The sequence below is a fragment of the Etheostoma cragini genome, chromosome 1 (assembly GCF_013103735.1).
Source record: "Etheostoma cragini isolate CJK2018 chromosome 1, CSU_Ecrag_1.0, whole genome shotgun sequence".
NCBI classification, from domain to species: Eukaryota; Metazoa; Chordata; class Actinopteri; order Perciformes; family Percidae; genus Etheostoma; species Etheostoma cragini.
Window position 1 is genome coordinate 30,257,550 of NC_048407.1, and position 17,706 is coordinate 30,275,255.

Below are 17,706 nucleotides of genomic sequence, written 5' to 3' on the forward strand. Positions count from 1 at the left end.
TTTTTATTCTTTTAAGGCGTTGACAACCAACTTTGGTAATACATCAGCCAAGCAGGAGGTGCCGAATCGGTTCCTGACAGCATCCAAACCTGTCATCTGGTCTGCCAGATGCAACACAGCCCACTTCCGAAGCGACGGAGCGAAAGACTGATCGGAATCAGTCCTGGGAAGTTGGTGCATCTGAATCCACTGGTGACTCGTGCAAATGAACATGTTGTTTAACAGATGCAGACAGTTGAATCAAAGTGCTGAGTCCATCATAACTGCTCAGTGTTTCAGACACGCAGGGACTTTAAGACTAAAGCTGATTACCCAGCATACTGTATGTTGCACAGTATTAAATGACAGCATGTATCAAGACCCACATTAATATGTGAAGTCTCTAAAAGATTTTTTACAATAGAAACATCTCTCTAATTGTTCCTTAATAAAAGCATTTTGTTTTGTAAAGTGCCCTTGTCATTTTTCTAAATAAAAAGCAAACTTTGGCTTCTAAACTCAACCCTCCTGAAATCCATTTATATGTTTGTTCCTAATGCCTTTTGGAGGAAAGGTTATTACTACCTGGATCATGCTTATTGGCGACGTTTCTCCCAGCATTGCACAGATGATAGACTAACAATATGCATGAATAGCAATAAATGCTGGGGAGATGTAGCAAAACGCAAAAACACAAGCTCCAACCATGGAACCAGACTGTGCTTCATTTACCCACAAATTAAACAAAGCTTATGGAGAATATCCAAATAAATATTGCTTAAGGTAAATACTTCATCTGCCTTTAGATAAAGAGGAGACACGTTAGTTTGATTTCAATGTTGGTTTAACTAATGTTGTAGCTAACCTTATGTACCTGAATCAACTCTTAACCATAGTTGTGGATTTAACTGTAGCACAGACATAACATATTTTACTGGTCTCTACATTAAAAGTTTTTCTATAATTACATACTTAGTATTCTTAAATACCGTAAAATGTCAATATAATGTAAAACGTACTATGTCTTGTTTGTCTTACACACTGCCTTGCTCTGCCTCATTCACGGAATTCCCTGCAGTGAATACATTGCTTCTTCTTTTTGAAACATCACATACTTAAACATTTATTGTATTTTACGAGCGTCCCCTTATGAGCCATCATGGAGTAACTGTCTTGTCTTTTTTTCCCTGAAGATGTTAAAAGTAACAACTGCTCATCCTGAGGGTGATCCAACTGTCGTTTAACAAACGCTAACTCTGAAGAAGAAAGCTGATAAGTTCTGTAAGGATTTGTTCTCTCTAACTTCCAGCGGTATTACTGGACATTTGCCCTGTGCTGTATACAGTATCTTCACATGGTTCAATCCTACTGCTCACATGTCCAATAGGCCAACAGAGGAGAACATCCTACGGGTTACAAGACTGTGTGCGACCCAGGGTCTTGGTCTCTGCAGTTTATTCTATCTAGGGCTGGGACGGTTACCGCAATACCGGCGGCCACGTGCCAATATTTCTTCCCAGGTTGCTAGTGGAAGTTACAGGAGAACAGATAGGGTGTGATATGAAATATAATGAAATCCATAATCCTTGTGTAGGTATCCTCATCGACTGTCTTCCATCCTACATCCAAGAGTTTATGGAGAGAAAAAGTTGCTCATCACTTCAGCTTTGCACATGAGGATGGATAGTCCATTCAGCGGAGGTGGATGTGGACACATTAACGTTACTGCTGTTGAATACGCAGTCGAATACTTGGATGCATGTGATGGAGCATTTCCCTGCATAAAAATCTTGGCCTTCTTGAAGGATATAGATTTTTTTCTGTACCACTCGTTGAAGAAAGTATCTTCTCAAAACTGGCAGTAGTTTTGGGAGTTGATTTTAAGTCAGTCTTCAACCCAAAAAGGTCCAACTACTCATCCTTAATAGCAGCCCATACCAGAACCCCGCCTCCCCCTTTCTGGCATTTCATCTGTCCATGAAACCTTTGAAAAATCTGTCTTCAGGTATTTCTTGGCCCAGTCTTGACGTTTCAATTTATGAGTCACGTTAAGTGGTGGTCGTCTTTCAGCCTTTCATACCTGGTCCATGTCTCTGAGCACTGAACACCTTGTGTTTCTGGACACTCCAGGTAGGTTCTATTTCTGGATTATGGCGCCACAGGAGTTTAATGGGTAGCAGTTAATCTGCGTCTTTTTTTCTATGCAAGTTTCTTGCAACCCTGTTGACTTTTTGCCGCACAATGTTTGATTGTTCGGTAATTACACCTCAATATCTTTGCTACTTCAAGAGTGATGGATCCCTCTGAAAGGCATTTTACAACTTTTCAGTCTGTTAAATCCATTTTTTTGCCCATTTTTGCCCATAAAGAAGATGCCTCATATGTGTGCACACCTTGATATAGGGTTTTGATCACTTTAGGCCACACCCCCTCATTAAAAAAATACACATCACCTTATAATGTTTAAATCAAATTAGCATTTCCGTTTATATAGCTTGGAATTGGAAAATATGCATGATGCAAATGTTAATAAGGTCAAAATACTCACTTGCCTAATAATTGTGCACACCGTGTATTTCAATCCTCACATATTACACAAAATGAAAGACACCGTATTCCACCACTCAACTGTATCCTGTGCATCCAGGATGCCTTGGGCACATTGTTTCACATGGTTTGGGGGGTGCCCACGGGTTTTGGATTTTAATAAGAAGGTTTCAGACATCCTGTCAAGCATATTGTCCAAACAAATTCCTTACTTGTCAGTAGTCCTGCTAGCGGTGTCATGTATATCTGTGCGATGGGCCACTTAATGGGAAACTTAAATAAAACATGATTTATTTTTATTTGGTATATGAAACTTCAGATAACAAATAATTTGCCTTCTCTATGGCTTAAGGGATATTTTCCCCTCTTCTCTGTGTGTTGTTTGAATCTGACTACAAAAAGTATCAAAAAGCTCTGTATTACAGTCAATTTACAGTGATAGGTAATCCAGCACATTAACAAATGCATGACCTTATGCAGGCATGACTTTTACACGAAAAGTTTCAGCAAGAAGAGCACTGTCATTATCTTCCAAAGAGTAATGGTGCTCTCTCTAGCAGTGGTGGGAGCGTTGTGTTCTGTGATTGAGAGGAAGTCACAAAAGCCCCAACAGCTTCTTTCATTTGATCTCTATTTATCATAAGTAATAAAGCAAAAGGATACCACGGCACACATTGATGCGGATTATCCTGATTCGTTCTAAAAGCTCTATTCAAACTGGGGTGTCGCCTGCCCCCATGTTGGGGCCAGGATCCATTGCCCCTTAGTTGCTGCATACGAGGGTTTCAGAGATACTGTCAAGCAAGTCCACTCCTCAAGTCCAAGGTTTCACCATTGCCATGGTTACTTGCAAGGATATAGCTTCCCCCAAGGAAAAGACTACATTCATTTTGTCCCTGTCCTTGACCTCTCTCTCTCCCAACCCCTACACATATTTCTGCCTCTCTAATTGAGGTCAAAAACCTGCTTGGTTATAATGTATAACACGTAAAGTCATTATAAAAGATTGCTTTACTCAGGGCCTTGGTGTGTCCTTGTTTTGCTCAATTTAGGCCCTTTAGCATGTTGACTTTTATTTATTTTTTCACATGAGCTGTAGTAGTGCATATATTCCGACAGGTTTCATTATTCTAAACTTGACCCCAAACACGCTGACCAACACAATGCACATCAAATGAATGTCATGGTTGTATGTTTCTGTTTCCTGTTTTATTTTGAAGTCTCTGTTTTCCCCCTTGTCTGGTCTTGTTTTACTTCCAGCCTTTAGTTTTCCAGCCCTGGTGATTGTCTGACGTCTTTCACCTGTTCCCAGCCCTTGCGTCCCCTGTTCCTTATTTTCTCATTAGCCTGTGTATTTAGTCTGTGTTCTTTCTTTGTCTCTTGTCGGATTATTGTTTGATGTTTAGTGGATTTTGATTACCATATATTCTTTGAACCCCCTGACAATGGACTTCTGGCACTGACGAGAGGAGGAAGCTATCGTGGCTACAACTGTATTCTAGAGAGGAATGCTGGAAAAAGGAACATTTTGTGCATCTCCAAACTCTTATAGTTACCAAAAACATTCATGTTTGTTTTTCCTCTCTGACTCTCCAACACTGTGTGTGAAACCAAGGGATTTCTGCAAAAACATGTCAAATGTCAAAGCCTTCCTAGAAAGCGTTCTTCACTTTACTCTGACGACAAAATGCATGCAATTAAACGTTTACTGTGATTGATCAGCCTCTGAAATTAGCAGTCCTGAAAGGCCCGGAGGTCATCTAAAAACATTGTGTGTTTTTGAAAAGCAGTAATGTCATGTGGGCATCACAGGATGTTATAATAAGCCAAAAAATTTTATGGTCCTTTTAAGAAATCATAATCGGAATATGTCTGCTAGAAAGGAATAGCAACTGTGCAACATTTCAGTATAACATAACAGTACCAACCCTTTCTACCTTCTGTGGGAACTTTTTCATTAACTCTTCTCTCTAAAGCTTCAATATCTCTAGTTTATCCTGAGGTGACTTGCAGTCTGCCTTTGCTCAGGTACTGTACTTGTGTCCTTCTACTGGTTGTGGCTCTATCTAGCTCGCCCTCCGTCCCTCCCCTCCAGCACTGATGCTATCAACTCCTGATTCACTGTAGCCGCCTAGACTCTTATAATTGATACCGAATCCCGATGCCCCGAGCAGCTGACATTCAACGCAGTCTGAAGGACAACTAGGGAAATGAGGAGCATAACATGGAATACGCTGCCAGCACAAACAGGAGGAAGAGCCACTTGTAATGTGATTTGCTCCAGCGCTTAAATATCAAGTGCAATTAAATGGCAGCGACAGCGGGATGGAGACGGGCTGCATCTGTGTCTGGAAACAAATTTGCTCCCAATCTGCAGTGACATCATTTATGTAGTCGGCAATCATTTACTGTGTGTGAGGGGAAACAGTAGGTTTCTGCCATGGCAGGTAGAAAACTGTCTCACTAGATTTTGTGAAACGAGGACAGACTCTGAGAAGAAGATGACATTTTGCGGACACAAACAATGTGGCAATTGTTCCTCCACCGTGAGAGGTGACACACTGAATGCCTTTTCATTTGTGTAACCTTGGGCTGTCTTTAGCTACGGCTGAGTTAAACGTCTCAGTATAAACTTCCACAGTACGTCTCTATCATGTTAAATGTCCAGGCCTTATAATAAATGTTAAACTCATTGTCCCCGTATGCAAAAGACAAAATGATCCATGTTCTCTGGATCTGACCACCGAATTAGTCTTTCATGCTAGCTCAGCATTGTCCAACCATCTCCCTCCTGGGTGAACTCTGTGCGCTTCATGTAACAACACTTTTTAGAAGATTATATTGCTATAGTAGTGAAACAGAACTAAATTATCAATCAAGTATGGGCTCTATTTTAACTAAAACACAAAAATGGAGTGCGGAGCTTTTGTCTCCACCTATGGCAGTGAGAGTAATTACACAAATACTGTCGACATCCTTAAGAAAAAAATTGGGGATTCATAACACCCCACGGCGCGTTGCTGTGGTCCCTACCGCATCACTTCCCTTAATACAGTCAGAATTACTGTGTAACCAATCAGAGAGCCCGAATAAGCAGGTCCGATCTTTAGAACTTTAAGTGAGTAAGTAATGGTGGTTGATGGCACTTTGTTTACTGCACATGTAACAACGTTGTTACATGAGTCATGTATCAACATTGTTGCGTAGTTAAAAAACTACATGTGATTAAAAAAAGAGCTTTATCTTCTAGGGGTGTACGATTCAGAAAATCTCGATTCAATATCGATTTTCAATTCAAAAACAATTCTCGATTAAAAAAAAAAAGATCCACAGTATGTAGATGTAGTTACTTTTCGTATGTTTACATATTATTCATCTTATTTGTTGTAATAACATTCTATTATGATGTATGTGTATGTTGTGTGTGATGTCTGTAAGCAACTGGGACCTTGAATTTCCCCTTGGGGGATCAATAAAGTATCTATCATGTCATTGCAGTAGACTTACAATTAAAAAATTAAAAATACAAATCGATTTTTGGACTTCTATGAATCGATTTTGAATCAGTAGAGCTTGAATTGTGATTCTAATATGAATCGTTTTTTTTGCACACCCCTAGTATCTGCATCTTTATGGGTTATTACAGTCACTACAACTCTAGCATATTGACAAAGACACATAAACCTTGATAGGTCCATTTTCATTGTGGGATCTCTTTTGGCAAGGGCCCCCCCTTTTCTGTACAATAGAAGCAGATTCTTCAAAAATCCTGATAAGTATCAGGCATATGAAATGTATGACATATTTTAATTATACTCTGGATGAAAATGACAATTTGGGGGTATTTTCAAATGTGTGTTGGTTAATAGGAAGACATATTTAAACATATGCTGAACCCAAAGCAAAAACTTAAAAACCTGTCCCCCTTTAGAAAGCACTTAAAATGAATGAATAAAAGGGGAGAATCGGGGTTTGAGAGATTAAGATACAATGCTTATGTTATAAAATAGTATACATTGTTTTTAGAATATTGTGACATGTATTATTCAGTGTTCTACCTGCTTATGTTTTGCTTGTTTCTCCGACTGCTTGGCTGTAAGCTGTGTTGTTTTAGCTGCTCTAGACCTTTCCTGTCCTCTGTCCTCAGCCCCAGCAGTGAACTCTTGTCCCCCCCCTATGGGAGGGGTAGTCTCTGGGCAGGGCGATACCGGGAGGGTGCACTCAGCCGAGCACCAGGTCAGCCATTTCGCTCATCTTTTTTTCATGTTCCACAAGTTGTACACTGTAGGACTCTGCCTGGGTCGGACAGAGTGGTGGGGAAGTGTATAAAATAGATGTGTGTGTGTGTGTGAGTGAGAGTGAGAGAGAGAGTGAAAGAGAGAGAGAGACCTTTCCACAAGGTCAGCAAGCTCAGGGGGGCAGACAGAGATTAATGATAGGAGCTGGCAATTCTCTTTCAATATAAAGGAAAGGGAGTTATGTCATTGTATGGATGGACAGCAGGGGGAAGGGAGAGAGAGAGAGAGACTGAGAAAGAGAGAGAGAGAGAGAGAGAGAGACCACTGAGGAAACCAAGCAGCAGCAGAATTGACTTTCTAGTAGTTTTTACCCCTCAAGATGCCGTGATTAACTAAAGTACCATCGTACTACTGTAGTACGATGGTAGATTAACGGTGAGTTGCTGAGAACTTAATTCTACTATTAACATGTATTTTAGCTCTAAATTACACAAAGGACAGGATTGTAAATTCCCCAATGGGGATCAATAACAAGTATAAATATTAAATGATTATGTATTTGATTAACTCTGAGCAAGAGTCTTGGGCTGGCCATTGCACGACCAGCTTCTGTAACGCAAAGCTCCTTGATGGTTTTGGTCATCCATCTATTAAAAAAAAAAAAAGTGAGGTTGGACGCCCAGATAGTTGAGTTCTCCTCAATGCAGCGGGTTCGACTCCGACCTGCTCCCCTTTGCTGCATGTCATCCTGCGATGCCGTGTTACATCCTGCTACGCTCTGCGGTGCCCAGCTACATCCTGGAGTGCCCTGCTATGCCACAATCTACTACAAAGAACTAATACAAACTAACTTTTTTTGGGACTGTTATTGCCACTCTTCCTCCTAACCCCAACCGGTCGTCAGACACCGCCTACCAAGAGCCCGGGTCTGTCCGAGTTTTTCCTCGCCACTGTCGCATTGTTGCTTGCTGTGGAGGAAACGACTAGAACTGTTGGGTCCTTGTAAATTCTGGAGTGTGGTCTAGACCTGCTCTATCTGTAAAGTGTCTTGAGATAACTCTTGTCATGAATTGATACTATAAATAAAATTGAATTAAAAATTTAATTTAATTGAATTGTCAACATTAAAGGCCAAAAATGACCAAATTATACTCTTAAAAAAATAAATAAGTGAGCTTTACCATTCTTCAAGATAAATGATTCTCACCTACAGAACTTGATGTCAAACTAATGCTTCTTGATTTTAAGAAATTTAAAAAATATATTCAGTAAAGCAGCTATGACTCTCAAAAAGTTGGATACAAATATCAACTCCAAATACAGTACAATATTGCAAGTGGGGCCCAGTTTTTTGTTAGAGGCAAAACATGTTCCAAACCATTATTTGTGGTGTATTGTGGTGCTGCAGAGACATCCCGGCCTACAAATTGTATCCTACAGACTGAAGAAATATCTTTAATTTGTACAGATCCTCGTAGAAATCAAACTATATATGATGGTCATTTTTTTATATTTTAATATTTGTCAATGAAAATGAGAATAATGATACAAAAATGACCATTCTCTTCAATATCGTGAATCATATAGCAAATGCAAAGTCAAAGTAATCGCAATTAGATAATTTCCTCATATCCTGCAGCCCTACTGCTAAACCTATTTGGCTATTCATTGCCAAAACAACAGCACTGTATTGCATAGTTACATAGAATACCCAATCCTTCTTTTGGCAGATTTGAGGTTTTCTCACATCTGGAAATGAACCCAGACATTCTCATTTCAATAAATTTCTATGGAGATTGATCTAATGTCTTCAGCCACACTCCTGAAGGAGAGGGGTAACTTTGTAGGCTGAACATGACGTTTATCGACACGCAGCACAGCTGGAGAAAAGGGAATCACATTACTCCGCTGTTAAAAATTCATGATCCCTTTGGGACAAATAACCTGCAGGTAAAACATAAGCTGTTAAATAACAAACTTCTACATGACACCGGTATCTCTTCCCCACATTGTCCTTGATCAGAGAAAGAGCGGGACAGCATGTTGACATCCATCCCCACCAACCTTCCACATGCTCCTAATCACAGCCAGTGTTTCTGTCAGAATAAAGACTTGCAGTCTAAATTACTAAAGCCTTCGTTATCCCTTCAAGCAATGAGTTTCTTCACACACTCTACCATTCTTCTGCTTCAACAACTGCTACAAGGGTACATCCACCACATCCATCAAACTTTCCTCAAATGACACTAGACATTGGACTCCACCGTGTATAGTTTATACTGCATAGAGCTCCGTTAGGGCTAATAATTATAAAAGAGTTGGGCACCTGGGTAACTCACTTGTTAGAGCGAGCTCCCATATACAGGGACTCAGTCTTTGATGCAACAACCGCGGGTTGGGACCCAACCTGTTATCCTCTGCTGCATGTCATTCCCCCCCTCTCTCCCCGTTCAAGTCAAAGCTGTCCTGTCAGAAATAAAGGACTAAATATGCCCCAAAAATAATGAAAAGATGAGACCGCTTTGGTGGTTAGGAAAAGTTATACTGAAAGTGCTTTCACACTAGGGCTGGGCAGTGTAGCGATATTATATCAACATCAATATATGAAGCTAGATATTGTCTCAAATTTTGGATATCATAATATCGTGATCAACATACAGTTAGTGATGTCTTTTCCTGGTTTTAAAGGCCACATTACAGTAAAGTGATTTTTTCTGAACTTACCAGACTGTTGTCCTATTGTTTGCTTTTACCCACATAGTCGTTATATCTACATTACTGATGATTATTTATCTAAACTCTCATTGTATGAATATTTTGTGAAAGCAACAATAGTCAACAAGACAATATCGCTGTAATAACGATAGATGCATTTGGTCAAATTGTGATATTTGATTTTATACATATTGCCCAGCTCTATTTCACACTGGAATTTAAGTCCTGACACAGGTATGGTAGGCTATACTTCAAAATATGTTTCGTTTTTTCAAAACTCAAACACAGACCAAGAAACCAAATCAAAGTTCACCAAATGACGTCTGATATGGATTCCAGTTTGTCCAAGTGCAATCGGAGGGTAATCTAAATCCAACTCATTAGGTATTCATGACTTGTTTGCAAGACAGCAGGGGATAAATGCCTTACAGAACAGTTAATGCTAACAATATGTTTTTCCTGGGAGGGTAGTGGAAGAGCGGCACTCATGTACTAGTTATTTTGCGGCCCGTATTGGAGGTCTTGGTCCCTTCAGTTGTAATCACATTTGTCCACCTGGCTGTGTATTGTTCTCTGTGTTTCCCGCATACATTTATCTGGGTGCCAATTTGGTTTCCGGGCAACTGGGCTTAACAGCTGCATTAACTGGCACACGTGGATCCGGACATAAGTAATGCACTCACAATTAAACTGTGTGAAAACTAAACATTTTAAAGCCCAGCAATGTTCAGAATCTGCAATACAAAAGTTGTGTACATAATCAACAACATAAGAATGATTATGTTGTTTTGGCCATACAGAACAGATCATGGAAACACTCAATTCAACTAAATTCTTCCTGGAGAGTTTGAATATGCTTCAATTAAGCAATATTACATTGGAGGGTTTGATTTAAAGTCATTATTGGCACAACTGAAGAGCCAATCACATGAAGTTAAACCAAACTCTCGAGTGTAATATTGTGATTTTACTGGTTTAACGGTTACTATTCAAAAAAATTATAATCAAACTGTATTCATATACAGCCTCTTGGCCAGGTCATGTTTGTAAATGAGAAGTGGTTCTCAAACAGTTTACCTGGATAAATAAAGGTTAAATAAAAAAAAAATACACTGAAAGTAAAAAAAAAGAAAATCCCTCCCTTTTAAGTCAGCCAGTCAACCTAAGCTAGCGCTAGCTTTGTAGAGATTTGCCAAACTGAATAAAACACCAAGACATCACCGTGCACAAGCCATTTATACGCTGACGTCTCCCAACTGCAAATGTACTCAGCACTTTGGTATTTGTTTTTGTGATACAGCATGTAAATTAGAGCTGCACAATTATTCAAATTTTAATCACGATTTTGACTTCCCACGATCAAATGTGCGTGATCGATTTTATTTTTAAATGCGTAATTTCAAAGAACGCTCCCGTTTTTTTTGCATAGGGCATCTACCGCTGCGTAAACCCCTGTCTGCTCATGAGCCAGTCAGTAGTTCCCTGCATCGCGCAGCTTAGTTACTAGATGGAGACAGTCACAGAGGACAGAGTAACGAGAGAAAAATATAACAGATAGCAGTCGTTTATACGTCGGTCTCAAGGTTTACCAGTTTACAAGTAAACACAACATTTTGTCCCGTCTGTGTTGTTATTCAGACAACAGCAGTGGGCATGCCACCGCAGTGCTAGTTGGTGGCCGTGCTAGTTAGCTTCTGATAGCTTCTGTTAGCTCACAGGCTCTAGGGCGCGAGTAATATTTTTCCTCTAGGTTGCACCGGTGCACATAATGTCCTCGCATCCGCTGCAATGTTGGTATGTGAATATGGTTTAATTTTGCATTACATGACCCATTTCTTCTGTAGAGCCATGCCTGTGTATGGTTCTCTCCTCTTCCTCCACGCAGCCCGGTCACACAGCACCGGTCCACACTTCTGACATTTGTCTACAGTTTTAATTGTTATTAACACAGCTGTATATTGTTAAGTATGAGGGGCAAACCTGTATTTGTACCAGTGTTTCCGCGGGTAACTCTGCTATCGCGGCCGCCACGGCAAAGAACACAGAAGAAGTTATTGAATGCAACTAACTTCAGTTGGTAGAGTAATAGCGTGTGAGACGGAGCTGCTGGACCTGGGCCAGGACCTGGACCTGGGCCAGAGATGTGACCCATGGCCAGAATATCATAGTTCATAAAAATGCAGAGCAGTGATGAAACAGACATTTCATACACACAACAGGTGTATCCGCCGTTTGACCCGTGCTGGACCCGTTCATAATGAGTCAGCGATCTCTCTGAGCCTATGTGACAATAAAATTGGTTTTGGTTAAAATCAACCAATAATCGTGAGAATAATCGTGATCACAACATTGATCAAAATAATCAGGATTATCATTTTGGACATAATCGTGCAGCCCTAATGTAAATGTTGTAAATTATCATTGGACAAAGAATATACACACCTGACTTCATGGTTACCTGACCAGTAGTCATTGAGATATCTTGGACAAATGTCCAACCCACTGACACTGAAGTCCCTAAGCCTCTCACCTTGCAGGGCAAAGATGACTTTTATACAGGTACTGTAAATTTACATCAGTGATCTCGGCTTTGCCCTTGCTTCTGCCTTTGCCCACTGAATAATTCCTTGGTGGCGTATTTCAATCCTCAAGAGATCTGAGCCAGCTCTAGTCCATGCAGGCCGACACGCTGGGTTGCGGCTCGGCACTCCAGAGTGACATCACCCTGTTTGCTTCAATGTCACCTACGGGTGGGATACAGTATCAGGCGGACAGAGCTCAGAACTTCAACCTGCTTTTCTCTGGATGATTTCAGTTGAACAGTGCGAGTGTGTGTGTGTGAGTGTGTGTGTTCGTTCTCCATCACTACGATCTCATGATGAATGGCGGCCAACAAAGTGGAGGAGAGGCGGAGAGGAAAAGCGATCTCTCCTTTGGCTTTTTATCGCTCTATTTCATCATGGAAATCACCTCATTTACTCTGAGCACTTCTCCATTCATCTCTTATTGTCACTGGCAAAACCCATTTTCTATCTGCACCAGAGCTTGTGTGTGTGTGTGTGTGTGTGTGTGTGTGTGTGTGTGTGTGTGTGTGTGTGTGTGTGTGTGTGTCATAGGAACAGGGGAGAAGCAGCAGGCTCACTGCATGTAGTTGTGCACATGAGCAGTTGCTTTAATGAACACTGCGACAGTGTTAACATCAGCTAACACACTTTCCACAAAGTCCGTAGGAATCTAGTGTTGTTTTATTTTGAACAGAATGGTGGTTCACATTCACTTGTGTGGGAAGATCTGTGAGTTTATATAATCTACTTCTAATCAAAGACTAAAAAGTGACTCTTTTCTTCTTTTTTAAATACATTCGGTTTAAATTCAGAGCCACGGTTTACTTTAAGTTCACACCATTCTTGTTAAATTCTTTCTTCCCGCTCCTACAGATTTATCTGCATGGTTTACACGCCATGTTGCCCTTAATTTGTCTATTGCAAAGTTAATACTGTTTTTAATGGATGTAACTTTTTGTTTTGGTACAAAAAAATTCTGTACTTCGGGAGTTTCCTATGCTGATGTGACTCTAATCCTAGACTATATAGTCCAGTGTGGTGTCCTTAGTGTTTCACTATGTGCACCTTCCTAAGCATCAAGACATCAATATTTGTGTATTTTGGTGGAAATGTGAGTGGTGTCTGGCCTCGCTAATCTTTAAATCTGCTCCTAGCTTGTTTAACAGCTTTATTTCCAGCTCTGATACAGTAAAAGCATAGATGCTAAGGTTTATCCTACTGTGGCTTGGATTAAACGTCATTTGTAAGTCACTTTGGTAAAAAACATTTTTCTTCTACTCTTACTAATAGCTTCACAAGTTGCTATGGTTAGCGCTGAGAGTCTCAATTCTATATGGCCTCAGTTCTGTTGTACTGTATCCACATTTACCACCACTATCCACACGCTTCTATAATTAATTATACTGTCAGTGGTCATTATCCCCACATAAACCTAATGCTCTTCTTTGATGAATGCTATTATCTTTGACACAATGTGTTTATATGGGTAATACTGTACACAGTGATGTTGTTTTAAGCTGCATTTCTAACAAGTTGTTTTAATGACTGAATTGATGTATTTCTTTTTCGCAGTGCAGCAGAGGGTTTGAGCTTTATCTGCTGAGACACAGAGCCTTGCCGCTTCCATTCCATGTCAAGCCTCGTCTGTGGAGGCTGTGCGAGCTGGTTAATAACATGCATCCGATTAATAATTCAAACGAGCCCTACGTGGGTCTAAAAAGAAGCGTGCCAGTGTGCCTTCAGTGAATAGCAGGAGAGAGGAGGCATGGCTCTTGGAGTAATCCGACATGACAGCATTCACCTCGGATGATAGAGAGTGGAAGAAAACTATAAAAACTCTCATAAATATCTTACAAAGCCACTGAGGAGCTGTGTGTGTGTGTGTGAGTGTGTGTGTGTATGGGGGGGGGGGGGGGGGGGGGGGGGGGGGGGGGGGGACAACGACTGTGGTAGATTCAGGAAAAATTGGACCACCAGATTGGAGCAGAATAAGAGCTGTAGACAAAAAAGAGAGGACAAAATAACCAGTACAATTCCTGAGTTGAATCCCTCTTCCTCCTTATGTAGGAAAAATAACACAGCCACAGGTCTTTTGCAGCGAGTCCTAAAATGCGCTCCCACAAAGAAAGCCCCGGGTCAGATATTATGAGACTACACAAGATTGCTAAAATATGTACACTTTATCTTTGAGTGTTGTACAAGAAAAACACCTGAAGCAAAAAAACAGTGTCAGCCTCTGATGCCTGGAGAGAGGAGGAAATATGGGTGAAGCATCAGAGGACGAGACTAAAACTTAGCTTCCCATTCCCTTTTCTCCATCTCGGTGTGTGTAAAACCAGTTTGAGCAGCCGAGTGCTTTTCTCTAAGTCCTGAATTACACACACATGCTAAGTACCTATAGATGCACTAATACAGAGTTATCAGAGTTAGGGGGCTGCAGCTGTCGATGGACAGGCGCCCAGAGCAGTTTAGGGGGTTTGGTACCTTGCTCAAGATTTCCTTGGCAGTGCCCAGTCCACCATTAGCCTTTGGTCCGTGTGGGGACTTAAACCAACAGACCTCCAGTTCCCAACCCAACTGTCTACAGACTGAGCTACTACCAACCCTGTTAATGCAAGTTACCGTAAGTTCAGTGTGTGACGTAAATTAAGTATGACATGTAAATTAACCTATGTACATAAGTTAAAAAAGTCAAACAGCGGCCTCCTTGGTGATAGTCCCATGTTTGTTTGACCCACCCATCAACCCTACATCCTTCCTATGCAAACTTTGGGATCCTAATTTACTTTCCATTGGCATAGATTCTAGAGCCCGACCAATAAAGGATTCTCATATAAATATTTGAAAAATCCAATATTGCGATATTTATTTATTTTTTAAATCCTGAAACGCGTAACAGAACATACACAGATTTCCCTAACATTAGTTACTTGAGTTCTCACTCAAATAATATGGCTCTTTAGTTGATATTCTACTCACTTCACCAGGTGGTTGCTGACTTTGACTACTGTTTGCTTACTATGGGTTTAGCACATTTTGTTGGCTGAGAAAAGCTGCCTGCTACAATTAAAAATGTCGATGATTTGATTGAGACTTAGGAGAGTTCACGAACGACCCTTTTTCACATTACACCTATTCATTAAATTCAGCGTTAATGGGAAAGAATACTGATTAGCGGAGCTTTGATCATACAAAGTGTCTTTTTAGTGAGGAATTCCATAATAATATAAAAAAAATAAAACCATGCTTGCGCAGTCTACTTTGTGCACTCCTAAAGGACAACATTAAAGCAAAGGGTAAGAATAAAGAACATCCTGTCCAATCAGTACCCTTAGCCCTAATCCCGCTGTCTTTCAGGTCTTTCCCTGAAACATGTTAGGACTCCACATTTTGTGAGCGTGTCTTGTACCTTAATAGAACGGTCTTTTGGACTTTGATGCTACATCTCAGAGGATTAAACACCTCCCAGTGGAGGGGAACACTCCTTTCTCTTTAAATCTCTCCCCTGTAAGGCCTAGACCAACCAGACACATTATTGATCACAGGAGGTTCGCCCCCCCAGCCAACAGCCTCATTTAGACCAGCTTCGTTGTTTCCAGATGAAACACCCGACAACAGCCTCCCGCTGACTGAATTTAATGCATGCTGCTACTTTTAAAGCCCACGACTCTCACTCCATTTCTCGCTTCGCTGTACGTGATCTCATCAATCTCTCGCTCTAAAAGCATTTCTCCGTTTCTCACCAGTCACCATAGTATCCTTTAAATCAGGTTTCATCTCCTTATACTCCCCTCTGTATAAGAATTCCAAAACTAGATGGAAGCTGGAGGAAAGCCATGCAAAAAGCAAGCACACTATTGATGCATTTTGCACCAAAGATTTCACCCCTTCCTGACAGGGCCAGAATCAATCCATCTAAAGAGCTGAGCTGTCAAACACAAGCTGCTAGAATCCGATTAGATGAACGTGAAACACCCATACATCCATTGGAAAATTTTGCTCCTAAATGACAATCATCACATTTGGGCTTTTTCTTTAGTATCACAAAACTCCAGTTGGTTATTGGTTCATCTACGGTGGAATAGGATCTACTTTAGCATGACTTTCAATGGTGCAGATTAGCAAAATGCTAACAACTTCAGGCTAAATAAATGGGGCTAAGATGTAGCTCAAAGCTAACTTATTGACTAGCCTAGGGTTTTAAATCTAGGCTAAAGACATGTTTACTCAATTGCCTTTTTAACATACAGGGCCCTATTTTAACGGTCTAAGCGCATGGCGTGAAGCACATGGCGTGAAGCACATGGCGCAGCTGCGTTTTGGGCGTGCCCAAATCCACTTTTGGTAGTTTGACGGCAGAAAAAATGGTCCGTGGTTCAAAAGGGTTGTACTTAGTGTCTTCATTAATTCATAGGTGTGTTTCACCTAGGTACATGTTACTAATGCCCAAAAAAGTAAATCCAAAAAGGAAAACAGTAGAGGTGAACCAATTCATGAAAACTGTGCTTTCATAAATTTTGACCCGAGTAAACCATGTAGACGCAATGTTCTTACATCTAAGTTAAACCCTTAAGACACTTTTAAAATAAACAATTTCAGAATGTATCATAAAATAGTATCCTAACGTTCCGTTTCTCCTTAAAGTAACCCCCGATACCACTTAGTTACCATTTCTTTTCAAAAAGAAAAAAGGAAAAAAAAAGGAAAAACAAATCTCCTGGTCCATTATAACACCTATAAAGAGAGACTCCGCATTTATAATTTGGAACTGAGGAATGCAAGAAGGTCCTTCTTCTCTGATATTATCTCTAGAAACAATAATAATTCACGTGCTTTGTTTGCTACTGTTGATAGATTAACAAACCCTCCAGTACCAGTAGCATCTGAACTTTTATCTACCAAGGCCTGCAATGACTTTGCCTCCTTCTTCAAAGACAAAATTCAGAAGATTAGACAAACAGTCAGTGCCTCCATATCAAGTTCAGGATATGTGTTGTCACAGTGTTCAAGCAAAACTAGTTCCAATATGACAGAATTTCACACGATCAACCATACAAACCTGGAGGACATTATTCAACATCTGAAAACCTCAACTTGTTGCCTTGATATTCTACCAACGGGACTTTTCAAAAATGTTTCCAATTGTTTGACTTCTGATCTTCTACAGATTGTGAACACATCTCTTCTTTCAGGCATCTTTCCACAGGCCCTGAAAACTGCAGTAATCAAGCCACTTTTAAAAAAGAACAACCTAGACAAGTCACTAATGAGCAACTATAGGCCAATATCAAACCTTCCGTTTTTAAGTAAAATCATTGAAAAAGTAGTCTTTCAACAACTCAACCATTTCTTGTCACTAAGCAACAGTTTTGATACCTTTCAGTCGGGTTTCCGACCACACCACAGCACTGAAACGGCTCTTGTCAAAGTCTTTAATGACATCCACCTTAACACAGATAATGGAAAAATTTCAATCTTAGTATTACTTGATCTCAGTGCTGCATTTGACACGGTCGACCATGACATATTACTAGACAGATTGGAAAACTGGGTAGGACTTTCTGGCTTAGTACTAAACTGGTTTAAATCCTACCTAAAGAATAGGGATTACTTTGTGTCAATAGGTAATTATGCATCTGAGCGTACAAATATGACGTGCGGAG

At 40.4% G+C, this 17,706-nt stretch overlaps 1 protein-coding gene and 1 long non-coding RNA gene across 2 annotated transcripts in view; both read right to left on the bottom strand.

Annotated features, from left to right (window-relative positions):
• Window positions 1-17,706, bottom strand: part of LOC117945645 (protein kinase C-binding protein NELL1-like) — a 248,258-nt gene that overhangs the window by 89,401 nt on the left and 141,151 nt on the right. The window lies entirely within an intron of this gene.
• Window positions 8,289-17,706, bottom strand: part of LOC117945718 — a 22,294-nt gene continuing 12,876 nt past the window's right edge. Inside the window, exon 3 of the long non-coding RNA XR_004656874.1 lies at window positions 8,289-8,411. This is a non-coding gene — a long non-coding RNA (uncharacterized LOC117945718). The remainder of the gene's footprint in view (window positions 8,412-17,706) is intronic.